The 21,010-nt window shown below is 34.8% G+C and overlaps 2 long non-coding RNA genes across 2 annotated transcripts; one reads left to right on the top strand and one right to left on the bottom strand.

The window, feature by feature from the left end:
• The first annotated feature begins 4,155 nt into the window (after positions 1 to 4,155).
• LOC141301680 (uncharacterized) lies at positions 4,156 to 7,750 on the top strand. The gene is made up of 2 exons (XR_012342213.1): positions 4,156 to 4,260; positions 4,349 to 7,750. It is a non-coding gene; the product is annotated as an uncharacterized lncRNA (long non-coding RNA).
• Positions 7,751 to 11,513: 3,763 nt separating this feature from the next.
• Positions 11,514 to 12,433, bottom strand: LOC141301176 (uncharacterized). The gene is made up of 3 exons (XR_012342122.1): positions 12,243 to 12,433; positions 11,910 to 12,006; positions 11,514 to 11,802 (listed from the first exon to the last, which is right to left on the bottom strand). It is a non-coding gene; the product is annotated as an uncharacterized lncRNA (long non-coding RNA).
• Positions 12,434 to 21,010: the final 8,577 nt, after the last annotated feature.

Genomic DNA, 21,010 nt, shown 5'->3' with positions numbered 1-21,010 from the left:
AATGTTATTAATATTAATATCATTAATAATTCTATAAATTGTATGCATTTCTTAATATTAATTTGCTATTTATTATTGTTTGTTTTATGATATGTATTTATTATATTAAAGTATTATTTTATTAAATACTGTAATGTTATGTATTAAAAATTATACTGTTATTAATATTACTATGATTAATGCATTTTATGATTAATGCATTGACTATTTATTATATTATATTTTTTATTTATTATATATATTTATTATATTAAAGTATTTTTTATTATTATTAAATACTGTAATGTTATTATTTGTTTTGTAATTAATCAGTGTGCATTTATTTATTTTTTGTATTTATTTTTATTAAATTTTTAAATACTATAATGTTATTAGTATTATTAATAATTCTATGAAATGTTATGCATTTTATGAATATATAAACATTAATTATTCATTTATAATATTAACAACTTATTATTTATTTATTTATTAATTATCATACGCAATTGCTACAGAAAAATACTTTTATTACATTATTATATATTTTATATTTTATTACATGATATTATACATTGTTCTTTAATATTTATTTTTAATATATATACTATATTATATAAAACTGTACATTTTATGAACAATAATTTATCATTTATTTTAATAAATCAATAATAAATGATTTTCAATTTTCATTTATTATTTTTAATATATATAAATCATTGCTTTTCATTTATAAGCATTTTTTATTACATAACAATTACTAAATCCACAAATGTGTACGTATTATTATATAAAATTGCCTACATTTTATGAACAATAATTTATAATTTAATTTATTAATGTTAATAAATTAATTATAATATTTAGCTTTATTATTTTAATATAAATTTTAATCTTAAATTGTATAAACATTACCCTGGACCACAAAACCAGTCTTAAGTAGCACAGGTATAAGTGTAGCAATAGCTAAAAATACATTGTATGGGTCAAAATTATAACATTTTCTTTTATGCCAAAAATCCTTAGGATATTAAGTAAAGATCATGTTCCATGAAGATATTTTGTAAATTTCCAACCATAAATATATCAAAACTTAATTTTTGATTAGTAATATGCATTGCCAAGAACTTCATTTGGACAACTTACAGGCGATTTTCTCAATATTTTGATTTTTTTTTGCACCCTCAGATTCCAGATTTTTAAATAGTTGTATCTCAGTCAAATATTGTTCTATCCTCACAAATTCAGCTTTTAGATTATGTATAAATCTCAATTTCAAAAACTGAACCTTATGAATGGTTTTGTGGTCCAGGGTCACAAATCATTGCTGTTTATTTCTAGGCATTTTTTGATTAAAATAAAAGGACAAATCCAAAAATTTGTCAGTATTCCAGAAGCTAATAATCTCCTCGTCCCATTTCCGTTCTCAGCACTAAGCCGTGGGATCCGGAGCGCTGTCTGGTGCAGTTTGACAAGGACGGCATCATCCAGACAAAAGAGAAATCCCAGCGCCAGCACAGCGGCTTCTCCTACAGTCAGAACTGGGCAGGACAGCAGAAGGTGAGTCACACGTCCCACAGGCTCCTTGTGTTTTGTAAAGGAGGTGACCTGCTGACCCTTCAGGGTGTGTTTGGCTGACAGCGGTGTGTGTTCGTCAGGTGCGGGTGAATGGCAAGCACAGGAAGTCGAGCAGCCAGCCGTCCAGCTGCAGTCAGAACACAGAGAGCAGCAGTTCAACACCAGAACCCAACCATGAGTCATCCGACAACGAAGGCAAGTCATCAAAGCCACACGCAAACACAAGCGCCATTCTCAGAGGTGAATAAATACTTCTTCCGGCAATTAAAATAGTTCATCAGTCTGGCTGCGGACTGTTACAAAAGCTTCAGACGTGAGTAATGTGAAAATGAGATCTTTAAAGTTGAACTATTCACTTTATGAAACAGTGTGTCAGATCCACTAGACTATAATAACGGGCTGAAAGAAATTGTTGGACATTACAGTAAACTAGCTGCACTTATACAAATAATTTTAACTATACAAAAGTTAATTAAAGTCAGGTGATTGTTTTTACACCATGTGCACAATGAATGGAAAAAAAGGTAAAGCAAAGAATTGATTCATTCCAGACAAGCAGCCTGGGAAAGGTTTATATATATATATATCTGTCAAATTCTGACTTTTTTTCTCGCAATTGTGACTTTTTTTATTGTATTTAATTGTGAGATAAAAATTCACAACTGCAATATCTCACAATTCAGAGAAAAAAAAAATCCACCTACTTTATTTTTTTCTCCATGGCAGAAGCAAGAAACTAGTATAAACATAAAAATATTTATTATAAAACCATAAAACATATATATTTATTATAAGATAAAATACAAATGTATTTTTAAATAAAACAATTTATTATAAAATAAAAAATATGTATTTAAAAATATATTTATTCTAAAATAAAATAATTAAAACAGCTCACAATCTAAAATAATCAACTTATTCCAAAATAAAAACAATGCTAAAATATATATATATATATATATATATATATATATATATATATATATATATATATATATCTTTTTTAATAAAATAAAGCAAAATAATTCAACTAAAATGTATTCTAAAATCATTTATTTTAAAAATAAAACAAAATTTGTTTATAATACAAATATTTATTATAAAAACCTTAACAAATAAAAAATGTGTATATTTATTCTAAAATAAAATAATTTATTATAAAATGTGGTAGTAAAATAAAAGTATACAAATAATAAAAATATATATTTATTCTAAAATAAAATAATTAAAACAACACTTATTCTAAAATAAAAACAATCTTAAAATAAATGTGTATTATATTTTCTTTCCTAAAATAAAACAAAATAAAAAAATGCATTCTAAAATTAACAATTTATTCTAGAAACAAACACAAAACTAGTCTAAAATAAAAATATTTATTAAAAACATATATAACAAAAAACTAAAGTTCATTCATTATAAAGTTAAAAAATTATAATATAATATAATTATTATATAATTTATTAAAAAATGTATTGTAAAATAAAAATTTATTAAAAAATAAAACAATTTATTCTAAAATGTGGTATTAAAATAAAAATATTAATAATAAAATTGTTTTTGAAAATATATTTATTCTAAAGTAAAATAGTTAAAACAGCATTTATTTTTCATTTTATTTCATTTTAAGTAAAAGTGATGTGATAATACAAAAGTTAAAAAAGATTTAAAAACTATTTATTATAAAACAAATATATATATATTATATGAATTCAAGTGTGTTTTATATATTTTTTTTCTAAAATAAAACAAAATTAAAATAAAATGTATTCTAGAATTAACTATTTATTCTAGGATAAAACACATAATAGTCTAAAATAAAAATGATTTAAAATGTAAATAAAAAAATATATATTTATTATAAAGTAAAAATGATATGATAAAACACAAAGGTAAGAATTTAAATTAAGAACAAAACAAAAAATGTATTATAAAATAAAAGAATACTTTCAAATAAAAAGTATGAATTCTAAAATGAAGAATATTTATTCTAAAACAAAAATAAATATTTATTCTAGAACAAAAACAAGTTGCTAGTAAAGAAAGTTGTAATAACAAAAATAAGTATGAGTTCTAAAATAAAGAATATGTATTTAAAAATATATATTGATTCTAAAACAAAACTAGTAAAAAATACAAATATTTATTAAAAATATATAAGTAAAAATTATATGATACAATACAAAGGTAAGCTTTTTTTAATTATTATGAAACAAAAGATGTATTATAAAATAAAATGTATTTTCAAATAAAAAAGTATGAAGAAAGAATTCTAAAATAAAGAATATGTATTCTAAAACAAAAATAAGTATTTATTCTAAAACAAAACAGTTTACTATAAAATAAAATGTGGAAAAAGTAACAATAATTAAAAAGTATGAATTCTAAAATAAAGAATATGTATTCTAAAACAAAAATAAATATTTATTCTAAAACAGAAGCAGTTTAAAGTTTATTATAAAACAAACAAAAATATTAATGTATTTTTAGATTTAAAAAAGGTCTGTCATATAAAATATGAAGTATGTATTAGAAAACAAAAAATTTAGCCTTTAAACTGTTTTATGTATCTCTATATTTATATATTTTGACTTCCTCAGGCTTTATGAACCAGTGTACCAGATGCACTAAAGAAGTGAAGGACATCGCCCTCATAGAGGCGTCGGTAGCAGCTATACAGAAAACACAGCAGGACATCCAGAGGCAAGTCCAGGCAATACTGAATTCATTATTACTGATGGCAATACAATTCAATACTGTATATTAATTACACTAATCCCTGTACCTTCAGAAACCTGAGTGCACTGGGTCGCCAGATTGCGCGGCACAAGACGGCGGAGGAGAGCAAGTCCTTGAGCGGCCGCCACTGTGTCATCCTCTGCATGCTGTTGTTCTTCCAGCTCCTCATCAACTACGTCTTCACTTGAGATGCTGTCACCTAGCGACCATCGCCTAGCAATAAACACAGCCAAACCATCACCGTCACACAGCCCCTCGAATGCCCCGCTGCGACGTCGCTACCGACCGTAGCCACACCATCAAGCACTAAGCACTTCAATTAGAGAGAAAGAGACTCTTGTTTTAATGAATATTGACCGATAATCATTTCAGAGTGGATGTCAAACGCTGTACTGCCACTCTCGGTAACTGACGTGTTCCCTCTTTCCTACGTACTTCCCTTTCTCTGCAATATAGGTTGTGTATTTGTGGCATATTTGAATGCAGTTGAATGGGCGTGTGTCTGTGTGCGCGTTTCCCACAAACTCCTCTTCCATTTATACACCGGGCCTTAATACTGATGCCAAAAAGGGGGAAAAAAAGAAGTGAAAAGTCAGTGCAGTCCACCAGTGCAATTTTATTATGCTTTCAAGTCAACGTCTTGACCACACTAATTTGCTCGATTTGTTATTTTACCAAAACAGTGTTTCTGTATAGAACAATACAAAGAAGAGTAAATGTTTACAAACTTGATTGTACACAAAGGAAACAATGCTCTGACACCAAATGCGTCGTGTAGATTTAGATGAAGCTAACAGAATTGGCGAAAGCACTACGATAATAGAACGAACAATCAGCCATACGAATACGGCAAGCCGCTTTAACCTTTAATCCTTAAAACGCATTAGAATCTAGTTTTATGCTACTAGTGCATATTCTTTAGCTACTAGTTTCTATTCCATGAAATACTAGTACTTATTGGTTAGCTACTAGTTCCTGTTAATTAGCTACTAGTAATTATTCATTGGCTATTAGTGCTTGTCCATTACCTACTAGTTCTTATTCATTAGCTACTAGTGATTATCCATTTGCTACTAGTGATTATCCATTAACTACTAGTCCTTATTCATTGGCTACTAGTCCTTATTATCAGCTACTAATACTTATCCGTTAGCTACTAGCTCTTATCATAAGCTACTAGTTCTTATTTATAAGCTACTAGTCCTTACTTATTAGTTATTAGTCCTTATTCATTGGCTACTAATACTTTTTCATTATCTACTAGTCCTTATCCATTAGCTACTAATACTTATCCATTAACTACTAGCTTTTATTATAAGCTACTAGTTCCTATTCATTAGCTACTAGTATTTATTCATTAGCTACTAGTTTATCAACTAGCTACTAGTCCTTATTCATTGGCAACTAGTACTTAGTCATTAATTAGTTTACCAACTAGCTACTAGTGCTCATTCATTAGCTACTAGTTTATCCACTAGCTACAAGTTATTATTTATTATTTACTAGTTCTTATCCATTAGCTACTAGTTCTTTTCCATTAGCTACTAGTTCTTATTCATTAGTTACTAGTGCATATTCATTAGCTGCTAGTGATTATTCATTAGCTACTATTATTTACATTTTGGCTACTTTAATACTAGTATGTAATCAGTAAGTACTAGTGTCTAATGAATAAGTACTAGTATCTATTTAATAGGTACAAGTGTCCAATGACTACTAAGTACTAGTATCTTTTTAATATGTTGGAGTTTCTAATAAATAAATCCTAGTATCCGATTTATTTATCGGATACTAGGATTTATTTATTAGATACTCCTATTATTAGAACTAGTATCTAATAATAAGTCCTAGTATCTAAAAATGAGTAATAGTATATAGATGCATATTTTATAAGTATATAAAAAGTACTAGTAAAAACTCTTGTAAATCACAATCTGAGTTCTTATTTATTAGATACTTGTACTTATTTCAGTAGTAATTAGTAACTGCTCTGTTGTTACTAGCAACCCATTTCAAATTGTCTTCAGAATCTGTCACTCACATATCGACTGTTTAGTTGACTAGTTGACTAGCTGACTAGTATGTATTCCAATAGTGACTAGTATATTTTTAAATATTACTAGTAGGTATTCATTAGATACTAGTACAAATTTATTGAATACTAGTATTTTTCATTAGATACTAGTACCTAAATATAAAAGTATACATGCCAGCAGTTATACATTAGGTACTAGTACTTGTATTTTAGACACTAGTATATTTTGTATTTGTTACTAGTAACCTAATCTTACTAGTCACAACAGACTTTTTTTTTTTACTTGTCTTATGTTATGACTAGTCAGAATGGCCACTGTAGCGTTCAAATAAAAATCTTATTTACATTTGGTATAAGTACTAGTATCTAGTAAATGTGCATGTGTTGAATAAGTACTAGTATCAAGTTAATAGGTGCAAGCATCTATTGAGTAAATACTAGTATGTATTTAATAGGTAGGAGTATCTAATGAATAAGTCCTAGTATCCTGTAAATAAGAACTAGTTCCTAATAATAGGTACTCGTATCTAAAAACAAGTACTAGTAACTAATGAAAAACTACTCTTGTATAAAAAAGTACTAGTAAAAATTCTTATCTTATAAATCACAATTACTATTTACCCATCTTATGCCACTGTAGAAGTCGATTAAAAATCTTACTAGTAACATTTGGAAAAAGTACTAGCATCGAACAAATGTGTACTAGTATGTGTTGAATGAGTACTAGTAGCTAATCAATAAGTACTTGTATCTAATGAAAAGTACTAGTATCTATTAAATAGGTACTAGTATCGTTAAAATTGCTACCAGTACATTGCAAGGATTAAATGTTAAAATGGCTTGCCATAGTAGGAATATTTATATTCATGACTGTTTGTTGGGCATTGGGTTCAGTTCGTTCATTGATGTTGCTTGGATGAAGTGCGATAAGTTCAATAATGAAGGTGTGACTGAGTAATTGAAAGTGTATATATTTGTTTGGAACAATTGAAATTGAGAATGTATTTATTTGATCATTTCACTTAATTTGTTTTATATATATTAATCGTACTGTTTTTAAGAACACATTCATTCAGGTTTTCTGGGAGCAAGTACAGTCGAGCATCAAATCGCTTTCTCTTCCTGGCGTTTTTTGTTGTTGTGAAGTTTGCTTGACCCCTTAGTGAGGAAATATTAAGGTCAAAGTGCAAAACTTCCAATGCAGGATTCATATAGGAATGTTGTGCTTAAATGATGCTTGCGCTCCTGAGCCATAGTTCAACCCATTGACATTTATTTTTCATTTACTTTTTTCCTTTTTTTACAGAGCACAGTACAATGTTACCTTGTCTGACAACTGAAATGAATGAGATGTCAACGGCTCACTGTTTGTTAATGATTGTTGCAATTACAGCACCACAGTAAAGTTTTACATTTCGACATGGTGTTTTGTCATTTTTGAAACATTTAAAACCACAATAAGTAACACGTTTAGGGGTGCTTTCACACCTGCCTTATTTAGTTCAGTTGAATCGCACTAGAGTTTGTTTTCCCTCTTGGTTACTAGTAACCTAATCTTTCTAGTCACAACAGACCTTTTTTTACTTGTCCTATGTTATGACTAGTCTCTTGGCGGTTCGTTTGGGCAGGTGTGAATGTAGCAATCGCACTCGAGTGCGCACCGAAAGCGGACCAAATCCATCCACTTTCAAACGAACACTTGAGCGGTTCGTTTGTGGTGAGAACATGAACCGAACTAGAACACACCCAACCGCAAAAAGTACTGCGCCTTTTTGGACTAATCCAGCTGCCGTAGTCCGCTGCGCTGTTCATTATGGGATGAGGACAAGTATTTGTTGACAGTTAGCGCTTTAGCAACATAGCCCCATGACAGCTCGCAGACAAACTTGGAGTTGTGAGGAGGTGCGGAGCCTCATAAATTTAGTCTGATGATCATATAGGTCCCAACTTTCGAAAACTCACAAGAACATCACAATCTTTCTCATTGTTTAAGGGGCCGTTCACATGTCGCGCCTAAAAACGCATGGAAAACGCCTGTACAGCTATGATAAGCTGTTTCTCCAACTTGTCAATGCTTTCAATGTTATTAAGGGAAAGGATGAAGCTGATTGGTTGGTTTATGTCACATGACCTGCAGTGCGCTTGCAGAATTCTGAAAAGTTGCGATGTTTTTATCTCGATGCGGCGTGTTCGCGAATGTAAAAAACGCGCGCGTCGCGACCACGTCGCTTCCATTCTGAGCGCGCATTTCGCGCGTCTACATTTGAAATAATGAGCTTGAGCGCGCAAAAGACGGGACATGTGAATGGCCCCTAACAGTTTAGAAAATACGTTCAACACACTGATCTATTTAATTCTCTATTATAGATCAGTGGTTCAATGACACGATCTGGCCAACGAGTGAGGTGGACGTTGTCACATGACTGCATTTTGGTTCGTTTCAACTGGTTCGGACCAGAGCAATCAGTGTGGTGTGAAAAGGACCCAAAACGGCAGAAAAATGCTACAATGTATCCCCTGCAAACAAGCCAGCACTGGCCCTTTACAGGCCCACTTAGGGCTAGCCTAAGGGCCCCCAGCGGGCTGCCAGCGCAGGGCCCATGAGAATTTGCTCATTGGCAAAACGTTGGCCCCTTAGCGCTGGCCCTGCACGGGCAGCCCTCGTTTAGCCCCTAGGAAGCCCTCACTAAGCCCTCACAGGGCCCGCACTATTAATTTACAACAATAAATCTGTTTCACTACTTTTCAGCTACTATAACTTATTCTATACATCTGAAATGGATGCAGTCACCACATAACTAATGTCTGAATTGTCAAAAAAATGTACAGTAGTCAAAGGGATTTCAAATCAATGTATTTATTAATTACACAATATAAAACATTCAATTCAGGTCAATAAAGATAATTTAACACGCTGAAAGGCACTAAAAATGTTCTATACATATATAAAATAATTCAAATCAATGTATTTATTAATTACAAAATATAAAACATTCAATTCAGGTTAATACAGGTTAATAAAGATAATTTAACACTCTGAAAGGGACTAGAAATTCTCTATACAAATATAAAATAATAAATAAACAAAAATAAAAATACTGGTAACACTTTATAATAACGTTCAGTAGCAAGTCATGTAAGTGGTTAGTTAATGATGAACTAATCATTTACAAAACATTCATAAATGATTAGCAAGTGATATACTAATATTTTCGTATGCTTTGTAAATTCCATTGCAAGTCATTTACTAGTGATTAGTAAATGATTAACTAATTATTTATGAAACATGACTATGCGTTCATAAATGATTAAAAAGTGATATGTTAATTATTGTATGTATGTTTTGTAGATTTAGGTTAAGTCGTTTACATTTGATTAATGATTAGCTAATCAAAGCATATGCGTTTCATAAATATTTAATAAATTGTTATTTTTTTGTATGTATGTAGCAATTAGAGGGAGCAGAAAGTGTTGTAAATGCCTTAAATACACTAACATATAATTTGTAACAGGTAAGTTACAGTTATCAACACAATGATGTGTAAAGCATGTATAAAGCATTTTCAACACTTTCTGCATCCCCTAATCTAGTGTAAACTATTCATCACTTGTAAATATGTTACACATCATTCGTAGATTACCACTTCAAGAATCAATAAGGCATAAGATCAACGAATCGTACCCATGAATGATGTGTAACACATTTACAAGTGATGAACAGTTAACACTTTAGATAAGGGGATGCAGAAAGTGTTGTAAATGATTTATTCATGCGTTTACACATCATCTATAACAGGCGTTGAACACTGTAGTGTGTAGTTAGTGTAGAGTGTGTACTGCAGGGTATAGACAGCTGTCTTCTCTGAAACACATGGAGTCTTTAACCACTGTGCACCTGATGTGAGCAAAACATACACAAAAATGAACCAATTTATTAAACATTTATGAAACGCATTTATGTTTTGTAAATGGTTAGTAATCATTAACTAATCAAATGTACTGTATATGAAATAACTAAATCGAAAAAAACATACATAAAATAATGAACATATCACAAATGAACATTGGAAAGTACAGAATTGTACTCTGAAGGCACATTTCGTAACGCAAAGTAAACAGGCCCCATTTTATGAATCTTAGTTTTTGATCCAAGAGGATTTGTTGTTTCCAAATCATCAAAGTATAACTGAATTTGTAATGCATTGGGATGGTTTCGGTGAATAGGATGTTTAGAATAATGAACACCATCACAATAATCATATATATACTCAAAAAGGAAAAATCAGAGTAAAGTTGGCTTGAATACTGAAGATTGCACAGCCAGAAGAATTTAAAAGTCTGTCTACAGCACAGGTCAGGCTTTCAAGATCAAGTGGAAGGGCAAAAGAATCATTCTTTGCCACAATTACGTACTGGGCTCCATGTCCTAGAGAACCGATGGAAACCAACTGCAACTGGGCTGACTTCAGGGACCCTTTCATGGATTCACTGAGCAAGGTCGTCACATTGGTACCAGTCTACAGAAATGAAACAAAGAAAAGCATCAGAAAATGTTGCTGTATGAGAGGCAATGTTGTTTATCACAAGCTAACACAGTAAAAAAAAAAAAAAAAAAGCATACCGCCGCTTGCTCCAACAGGTCCGAGACTGCAGAGTTCATACAGCATTTACTGCCAGCAACACTTCTCCCAGATGCTGTGGGTGGAGGAAGATGAATGAGGATCTTCAACATGGTGTAGCACAGCTCATCCTGATGATGCAGATCACATGCAAAATTTATTTTATCATGAATTGAACATTAAAATTTACATTAAGTTTTCTCATTTAAACTAGGTTTAGAAATGTGTGCACATGCAACAGACATTGAGGCAGAAAATCATACCATCTTGCTGATTGTTGGCTTCCTCCAGCAAGTGTCTGATGTCATTTTTCTTCTCCAAGGATGCTATTTCCTTGAGCTTTGGAATTATGGTCCCTTCCAATTTCCGGATAAACATGTCTTCTTTCCCATCTGTGAGCTTGGAAAATTCAATGTCCATCTTCAATGCAAAAAAAAACAACAGAAACAAATAAATATCAGCATTACAATTATGAATTACAAGTTTGTGTAAAGTTCTCTTTTAGTTGAGCATGTCTATTACCAATGCAGGCATGTCAAGAAATATGGGATATTCCTTGAAGATTTCAGCAACAGTTGGGGATTTTGTGGCTATCCATCTCCTTCGGTAACTGAAGGTTTGGTCAATTGCAGTCTTTATTGATGATGAATTCTCTGGTTACGGTCGCATCCTCTCTATCAGGGTCAACCACTCACTTGGCACTGTTTCTTCTGGACTTGGCAAAGAAGGTTGCAGTGTACAATGGCAACGTTTCAAACTGTACATCCGCTGGTTCTGTTGAAGCTTCCGTCTGATGTTCCGCAGTCTCATTTCTATGAAGCCACTGTGTGATGGCCCATCAAAAAAATGCTCCTGACATGAGTAATGCAAAAATAGAATTAAGCTGGATTCAAATATACTTGAGCAGTTTACATTCACATTGCTAAGTAATTCATTTTATAATGTAAAAACATCCTTACGTGTCCCTCATTTTCACCAAACACGTGAATCCTTAACAAGGGGAACAATGACACAATCTCCTTTGCTAGTGCCAGCTTTTCTGTACCAGATGGATAGCTGAAAAAAAAGTTCAATAAAAAATGTTGCAAAAATGGCTCTAACACAAACATTATCAAACACAAAAATATAACATACATATATACATATATATATAAAACACTGGTACTTTAGACTGTTAAAGTTATTTATTAAATTAACCTTATTTACTATGTATAACTGTTTTAGTACATGTAATTTAATTTGCAAACAAATACACCTTACATCTTATAAACAACCACATATAACTTACTCACAATCCATGTTTCTCAACAAGGTCACTGACAGCAACCTTAACAAGAAACTTTCTTGAGGAAATAGACAGTGTCTTTGTCTCTTCGTGTTCTCTCAGGATTGTAGGGGCTTTTTCTTCAAGCAGTGTAAGCAATCTAGTTGTAGTAGTATCTGAAGACAGTTGCAAGCACCCTGTTCAAAATTGTTAGATTAACTAACATTTGTTCCTCGACATCCATTATCTAAATAAAAAAATAAAATAAAAACATTTATAGACCGGACAATGAGAAAACAAATAACAGTGCATAACAAAAATGTACATTTTAAATAGTCGGTGACTCGTCAGCTAACGTTAGCACAAAATGGCGCGCAAGGTTCAGGACGGGGAGGTAATGAGTTCATGCTTAACGTTCAATATAAGTATCTTTCGCTTAATATGTATTATCAATTCTGCCAACACAGCTTTACAAAAACCGTGCCAAATGCGCTAGCTTGCGGGCTATAGAAAAGGACACTTAGTTAACAGGCCAGCCGTGTATTTGCGGCACGAAACATGGAGACAACATAATAAAAAATACAACAACTTTTTGGACTACTAATACAAAACAATCGTTTGCAAGGTGGGGGAAAATTACTACTATATAAGTGTTTTAATTATTTTCACTTACCTGAGGCAGACGGTCGCATTATCTGACATGATTGACGGAGTGACAGTTGAAAAAGAACGTCACTGCGCAGGCTCGCCGTGCGTGCGGCCGTGCGCGCCGAAGCTCTCGCAGCACGTATTCCCGAAATGCAGTATTTTCACCCGCGCACCCAAATGCTTATTTTATATTGGCAACATGATAAACTACATAAATACAGTATATATCGCCTTTTGATTTTGAAGTGTGATTTTATTTTATTTTAATGTGTTATGAATTTTCCTTGTAAATATTTTAAAAATGAATGTATAGCCTAAAGTTAAATTTATAATCTCCGCTGTTGTTTTGAGTGCTGTAGACAATGGTGTGAAAAACAACTATAACGGATAAACATTTATTTGACTTGACTGAGGTGTTAATAGTCATGTGAACTTGTCTTTTCTTTCAGTTTAATGTAATTTTTATTGTTGAAAATGTTTAGCTATATTAGAATGATATAAATGGCATTAGGCCTATACGTCTATGGGAAATTGTATAAAAAACAGACAAAAAGAAGAGAGAAGTTTCTAAACTAACTCTGAGTGATGGATATCATAAAAACTAGTTATAACTTCTTCATATCTCTGTACCATCAATAACTTTACATTTTGACCTTCTAAAATAAATTGAAAGGATCATGCGTTGTCCTGTAGACACAATCCAATGCAAATAACAATTTTTTTTCTTTTTATTCCTTCTAAGCAGAGTTATTATGGAAGGTTTATTGAATTTCACATTCAATTTTAAAATCAGCCAAAACTTAATGAAAGTGGGCTACCTAAACAAAACCTGCATGGGCCCAAAGGTACAAAAGCTGCTCTGGGCCCGAACGGGCTGGCCCACAATGGGTCATCATGGGCTTAATGTGGGCAGCCCGCTAGTGTGGGCTGCTCACAGATAGCCCGCGGTGAGCCCAAAGCTGTGGGCCTCGCCTGGGCAAGCCCGCACTGGGCCTGTTTAGGTTTGGTGTGGGCTGGCACTAGCCCACTGTGCCCGCAAAAAGCCAGCATGGGCCCCGCAGGGGCATGTTTGCAGGGATCATTTGTTGTTCTTGGTCCGGACCAAATGAACCGAACCACAGATGTGAAAGCACCCTAGATCAACTTAAAAAAAAAATCCATGTGGGAACTTTTTCGCAAAATGTGAAATATGTACAGATAGGTACATATCACTGCAGTTTTCATACACGGTTTTGCTTACAGCTCCATATGTTTCACTTTCCGGATGCAACAAGTTTCGCTTTCTGGCACAGAACTGGACTTAGGATGCGGAATTCTTGGGTACAAATCCCGTGAAAAACATGACTCACAATGAAAGAGCTAAAACATGAGAGATCAAAAAATAAGCTAAAACAGCATGCTTGTGATTGTATTTTTACATCACATTCTTTTGTGCATATTATCAGGTAGGTTTAGGTGTAGTGCAGATGGTACGTTTTTTTAAAACGTCTCGGAGCATTAGAGTGATAGCGCCAGGGGCAGACTTTTCCCGGTCAACCGGCCGAAGGATTTACACAGCGAATCACAAATTGAGCGGGCGCCGAGGCGAACACGACCGGCCTGAGCTTATTAGAATCATTGACGTTACTAAATTCTCCGCGAATAGCGGCCAAATACTCCCACATACTCCCCCATAAATGTCCAATCAATATTTATATCAGTTGCTCACTCTCTATCAGTGCCGGCCCTCTCTATAGGCGAACTAAGCGGCTGCTTAGAGCCCTGCCGCCACTAGGGGGCCCCCACTAGTGGTCCGAGTCATTACGTTGCAAAGCGCGTGGCTGTCACTAGCCAAGTTTCAATCCAGTTTTTGCACTGTTTTGTTATCGACAAAGAGAATATGTGTAAAAAAAAAAAAAAACTGCAAAATTTGCTGTCTACATCCTGTTTTCCTTCCAACCGGCCTTTTACCGATAAAATGGTGTGCATAATGACCTCATCCCTCATCCCTCCCCGGTGGATTTTAGTGCCCCACTCCGCCCCTGGATAGTGCTATTTTTGTTTAATAAATTCAAGTTTTGAATTCAAAATTTTTGCTTTATTAAAGTTATGACAAAGTGGTCAGCAGCAGACAGTGAGCTGATCAGTTTTATCAATAGCCTTCTCAAATCATCACGACTTACCTAAAATAAAATCAATTAATGTGCACTTTGCAGGACATGGAGGCGCCAGCGCGATCAATTGCAAACAACTTAAAATACGAAATCATTTTTGCTCATAAAGATAAGAGTAATACATCATTTGGAACTGTAAAGGGTCTACTTTTATTTGTGCACACTCACGATATCAACTAAAACTCACTAAATACTTTCCTCACAGACATGATAAACATATCTATAAAAAGATTTAAATGACCAATTTAAAATAAAATAATTTGAATCGTAAATAAAAACGTTCATTATGTAATCTGTAAAGATATATTTCTCTATAAAGGCGTGTCCAAAGAACTGCTCGGAGACAATCAAGCTGTTTAAAAGTGGTGGCAAATATAAAACACACCTACAGCCATTTGAAATTTAACCTAAAATTTACAGGTTTTGATAATATCAATGTCAATATATAATAAAACAACTTGTCAGTTTATAATAATAAAAAAAAAAAAAAAAGTTTTAAACATTTTTGTAATGGACCTCTAGGGGTATGCATTCCCCTGGTTGAGAAACACTGGACTATGTCACAAAATCAACATACCGTTTTGCGAAAAAGTTCAGCTTTCATCATAAGATCAGGTTGACTTATACAAGTAAAAATAAAAGTAACTATTTAAACAGTACCACAATTAGCATTTTGCCATTGTCATGTGACCTACAATTGCATCACTTTACTGTCTCTCACAACTCTAAAGTGTGCATTGGAGGTATTTGAGAATTTCGCTGAAAATGGTAGGTCATCTGTCCTTTTATAGGTCATCAACACTTTCTGAGTGTTGGAAGAGACCCTGGCTGACTACACATTGGGACAGTGATTACTCAATTGTGTACACATTATGCCAACATACGGTGCTTTGCGAAAGTATTCATACCCCTTCATTTTTTTAATATTTTATGTTGCTGCCATATGTTAAACTACCTTAAATTACTTTTTTTCCACATCAGCCTACTCTTCATACACCATAATGACAAAGCAAAAAATAGGTTTTTAACATCTTTGCAAATTTATTAAAAATAAAAAACGTTTTAAATTATTCCATTGCATAGGTATTCATACCCTTATCTTGGACAGTTGAAATTTAGCTCAGGATCATTCATATTACTTGTAAATGTTAACACACTTTGAGTGAAGTAAACCTGTGGCAAATTCAATTGAATAGTTATGATTTTGAAAGGCCTTAATAAAATGTCTTAATAAAAGGTCTTACAGCTGAAAATGCATAGCAGAGCAAAAACCAAGCCCTGAGGTAAAAAAACAAGCATGTAGTTACCATTACCCTTAATGAAAGAAGTTTAAAACAACCACAACTCTTCCTATAACTGGCCTGCTGGCCAAACTGAGCAATTCATGGAGAAGGACCTTGTCTAGAGTGGTGACCAAGAACCTGATGTCACTCTAGTTGAGCTCCATGATCATACATGCAGATGGAAGAAACTTGGGCTTTATAGTGGTGTGGCAAGACTCAATCCTCAGTGAAGACACGTGAAAACACACATGGAATTTGCAAAAACACACCTAAAGGACCCTCAGACTGTGAGAAACAAGATTCTGTGGTCTGATGAACCTCAATTCCATGCATCATGTTTGAAGGAAACCAGGCACTGCTCATCACCTGCAGAGTACCATCCCAAAAGTAAAGTGTGCTGGTACAGTAGCAGCCTAATGCTGTGGGGCTGTTTTTCAGTGCCAGGGACTGAGGGACTAATCAGAGTGGAAGGAAAGCTCAGTGCACCAAAATATAGAGATAGCCTTAATGAAAACCCAGTAAAGAGCATTCAGACTGGGCAGAAGGTTCACCTTCACACACAAAGAGTGGCTTATAGACAACTCTGTGAATGTCCCTGAGTCCTGAACCCAATCAAATATTTCTGGAGAGACCTGAAAATGTGCATCTGCCCCCATCCAAGCTGACAGAGCTTGAAGAGTGAAGAGGTGAGGACTAGAATGGCAGATAATTGCCAAATGTTGATGTGCAAAGCTTGTCACATAATACCAAAAAGACTTGAGGCTGTAAAGGTGCGTCATCTAAGTACTTAGTTGAGTTGCAATGTTGCAATGTACTTTTTAAATAAACGTATGAGCAATACAACATTTCCACCAAATCTTCTGGCTTGTGCTTTTTATGTTTAGTTTTTCAGAAATGTGACCACTTCTAGTGAAGCAGCATAGCAAGCATCGATGACCCTTTGATTTCACAGTGCATTGTGGGACTTTTTAAGCAGACCTTTTCGGGGGACTCAAAGGATTTTGATTAGTGCCGTTACTACTAAACTAAGGAGCTGATGCCCTGGCACTCATTAAAACACACTGGCAATCATCTATCGACTACCCAAAAACCTTTGCGATGTGCTGGCAAGTTTTGTGCAGAAGGGATGGGCAAAAAGTTCAAGTTGAAGTTCATTTTCTAGTTCAAAGGCCTTCACAGTTGGAGTTTGGTTTTGTTGTTGTCACAGCAGGCAGTCCCAGGGCTTGTCAGGACAGGGTAAAGTGTGTATGCTGCCTAAAAAAACCCTTGCTTCCCCCACTTCCTTGAGTAAATGAAAGTGCAATATTTGCGGTCTGCTGTCTGATCTGGTCAATAGAAAATAGATACCTCAACCTCAACCTACCTGCGGGTAACTAGTTAAGATTTTCATGGAAACTATGACTGTACAAAAAGCCTCCAGGCGGAGGTTGGGTGTGGTTTTATGGAAGCGTATGAGTCAGCGATCCACTCTCAAGCAATACCCTATCAAATACAGCCGTAGGTTAAAAGACAAGTGTTATTTTAGTTCAACATCTCATCCACGGTCCTATGGTTTTGGGATGTTATGTTGCACAGTCACGTTAAAGCAATCTCTAGGGGTACAAGTACAGAAACACTGAAAGATAAGGTACTCTTAACCCAGAATTTTTTAGCCTTGAGTCGTCTGATAAACGTTTACTTGGTAACTGTTTGTTTGTATGTCTTCATGGTGATCATTCAGTTTATTATGCCATTTGTTGGCCCATCACACTGATGGACAACTTTAGGAGGGATTGCAACTGCGCCAAGGCCTACAAGCTACATATCTGCGAGTGGGCGCATACACTGGAACTTTTGTGTTTGGATACATGCGGGGGAAGACGGAAGCTCTCCGAAAACGCAGGGCCTAATTAGGTCACATGTGTGCTGGACTCTGCACAAAAGAATTCCTTCCTCCTACAGCTGTGTAATGTGCTTTCTGGGATAACAAAACATGAACATAAGATTCAATGCCTGAGGACAAAGTGTCTATGATGTTGAACCTCAGCAGATCCTTTTAGGTGGACGCGACCCATACATGATTGACAGCCAGAGGGAGTGGGTGTTCTGACAGTACTTCTGTAAGTCAAGACCCTCTCCGGGTCTTTTGGGTTCTTACTGTCACACCTATCTTTGTTAGCGGTTTATGGACGTTCTTGGCATGGCTCCAGTCCCAAGGCCTAAAGAGTCTTTGTTCGGCTGTAATGTCTCCAGTGTAGTCATATATTTGGAGATTTGCTCGTTTGGAATGTGACTTTCCACAAGGTAGTCTGTGTTGTCTTCTTCGTGTTGCTATGCATTTACACATTAGGTACACAATGTCCCATTCAAAGATTGTGGTAAAGGGATTTTCTTGGGATAGTCGGTAAGACAGTATTTATTGTCGCTAGCTGTACTGAATGCTGACGTAAAATGAAAGGGTAGTGTAGCAGGTACATCTGGTAATCATCAAGTCCTGCAGGGTGTGAGCAATGAGCTATCTTTGCAAAACAAACCAAGATATTTTTGATGAAATCAGAGAGCTTTCTAATCCTGCATAGACAGCAATGCAACTACCACATTCAAGGCCCAGAAAGGTAGTAAGAACATCATTAAAATAGCCCATGTCACATCAGTGGTTGAACCACAATTGTATGAAGCTATGAGAATACTTTTTGTGTGCAAAGAAAACAAAAATAACAACTTTATTTTCTTCTCTTCCATGTCAGTCTTCGACATACAACATGGTCCTGGATCAACATCCTTGTTGATCCTGCAACAACATTCCAATCAACCAATCAGAATTGATGGATAACTTTTGAGGAAATGGCAATTTTAGGCTTGCGATCAGGGTTAGGTGCTTCTACACCCTTGTAAATCAGCTATTATTTCCCTCTGATTTTAGGAATAAATTATGCATAGGTTTTAGGGGTAGGGATTGGGTTAAGTCTATATTTTTGGACAGTAATGTTGACCAAAGATGCTGATCCAGGAAAATGTCTTACTTGGTGAAATCACATTCACCCAACTGAAATTGTTGAATAAAGTAGCTATTTTTGTTTTCTTCGTGCACAGTAAGTATTCTCGTAGCTTCATAAAATTATGTTTGAACCACTGATGTCAAATGGACTATTTTAACAATGTCCTTACTACCTTTCTGGGCCTTGGATGTGGTAGTAGCGTTGCTGTCTAAGGGTCAGAAAGCTCTTGGATTTCACAAAAAAATATCTTCATTTGTGTTCAGAAGATGAACGAAGGATTGCTGGTTTATGCTGGTCATGTTGCTGGTCAAGGACCAACATAAACCAGCAAAGGACCAGCATTAACAAGCAACATGACCAGCATAAACCAGCAAAGGACCAGCATAAACCAGCAAGGGACCAGCATAAACCAGCAAAGGACCAGCATAAACCAGCAAAGGACCAGCATAAACCAGCAAGGGACCAGCATAAACCAGCAAAGGACCAGCATAAACCAGCAAAGGACCAGCATAAACCAGCATAAACCAGCAAGGGACCAGCATAAACCAGCAAAGGACCAGCATAAACCAGCAAGGGACCAGCATAAACCAGCAAAGGACCAGCATAAACCAGCAAGGGACCAGCATAAACCAGCAAAGGACCAGCATAAACCAGCAAAGGACCAGCATAAACCAGCAAAGGACCAGCATAAACCAGCAAGGGACCAGCATAAACCAGCAAAGGACCAGCATAAACCAGCAAGGGACCAGCATAAACCAGCAAAGGACCAGCATAAACCAGCAAAGGACCAGCATAAACCAGCAATGGACCAGCATAAACCAGCAAAGGACCAGCATAAACCAGCAAGGGACCAGCATAAACCAGCAATGGACCAGCATAAACCAGCAAAGGACCAGCATAAACCAGCAAGGGACCAGCATAAACCAGCAATGGACCAGCATAAACCAGCAAAGGACCAGCATAAACCAGCAATGGACCAGCATAAACCAGCAAAGGACCAGCATAAACCAGCAAAGGACCAGCATATACCAGCTAAAACCAGCATCCCAGCACCAAAACATACCTAACCAACATATGCTGTTGTTTTCAGCGGCAGTTCTTACCAAATATTTTACAAGTTTAGATGCTTGTTAGTGATGCTCAGGATCTGTAAATCATTTGCCATCATCCGCGCAGTCATCTCTCCTTGCTCCGTTTATGTGGTAAGTGAAATCTTATGTACTGCAATGTAACACGCTACCGCTAGCAAGAAGCTAACCATGTTCTTTTTAGTGGCTCGCGTTATTTTATTTAGAACACCTTTTTTGTTTTCCGTGCCTTTCTGAGTACAGACACCAACCCATCCCTGCATTTAACATCTCCTAACATTTATTTCCGTGATCTGACATTTTCGCTAATGTCCTCGCTTTGTTTTTTCACAATAGCCTACCTGCAGAACTTCTGATGATTGGGCGATGCACATGTTGGGGGTGTGACTATTAATGATCGAGACTCTTGCATAATAGTCGGTGTTATGTTAGGATTGGCCTCTTTTTCAGTGGTCTTTTGCAAACACCAGATTTATATAAGAAGGAGGAAACTATGGTGTTTGAGGCTCATGGTATGTCATGTCCATGTACAGAACTGTTATTATTCAACTATGCCAAGGTAAACACAGTTTTCCATTCTATGGCACCTTTAAGCTTTTAAAGTGAGTGTAAACATACAGAAGTTACTGTTAGCATGTTAGCAAGC

Source organism: Garra rufa, chromosome 25 (genome assembly GCF_049309525.1).
Source record: "Garra rufa chromosome 25, GarRuf1.0, whole genome shotgun sequence".
Taxonomy (NCBI): Eukaryota; Metazoa; Chordata; class Actinopteri; order Cypriniformes; family Cyprinidae; genus Garra; species Garra rufa.
The sequence above is the reverse complement of the archived record's forward strand: the minus strand, read 5'-3'. Positions and strand labels throughout refer to the sequence as shown.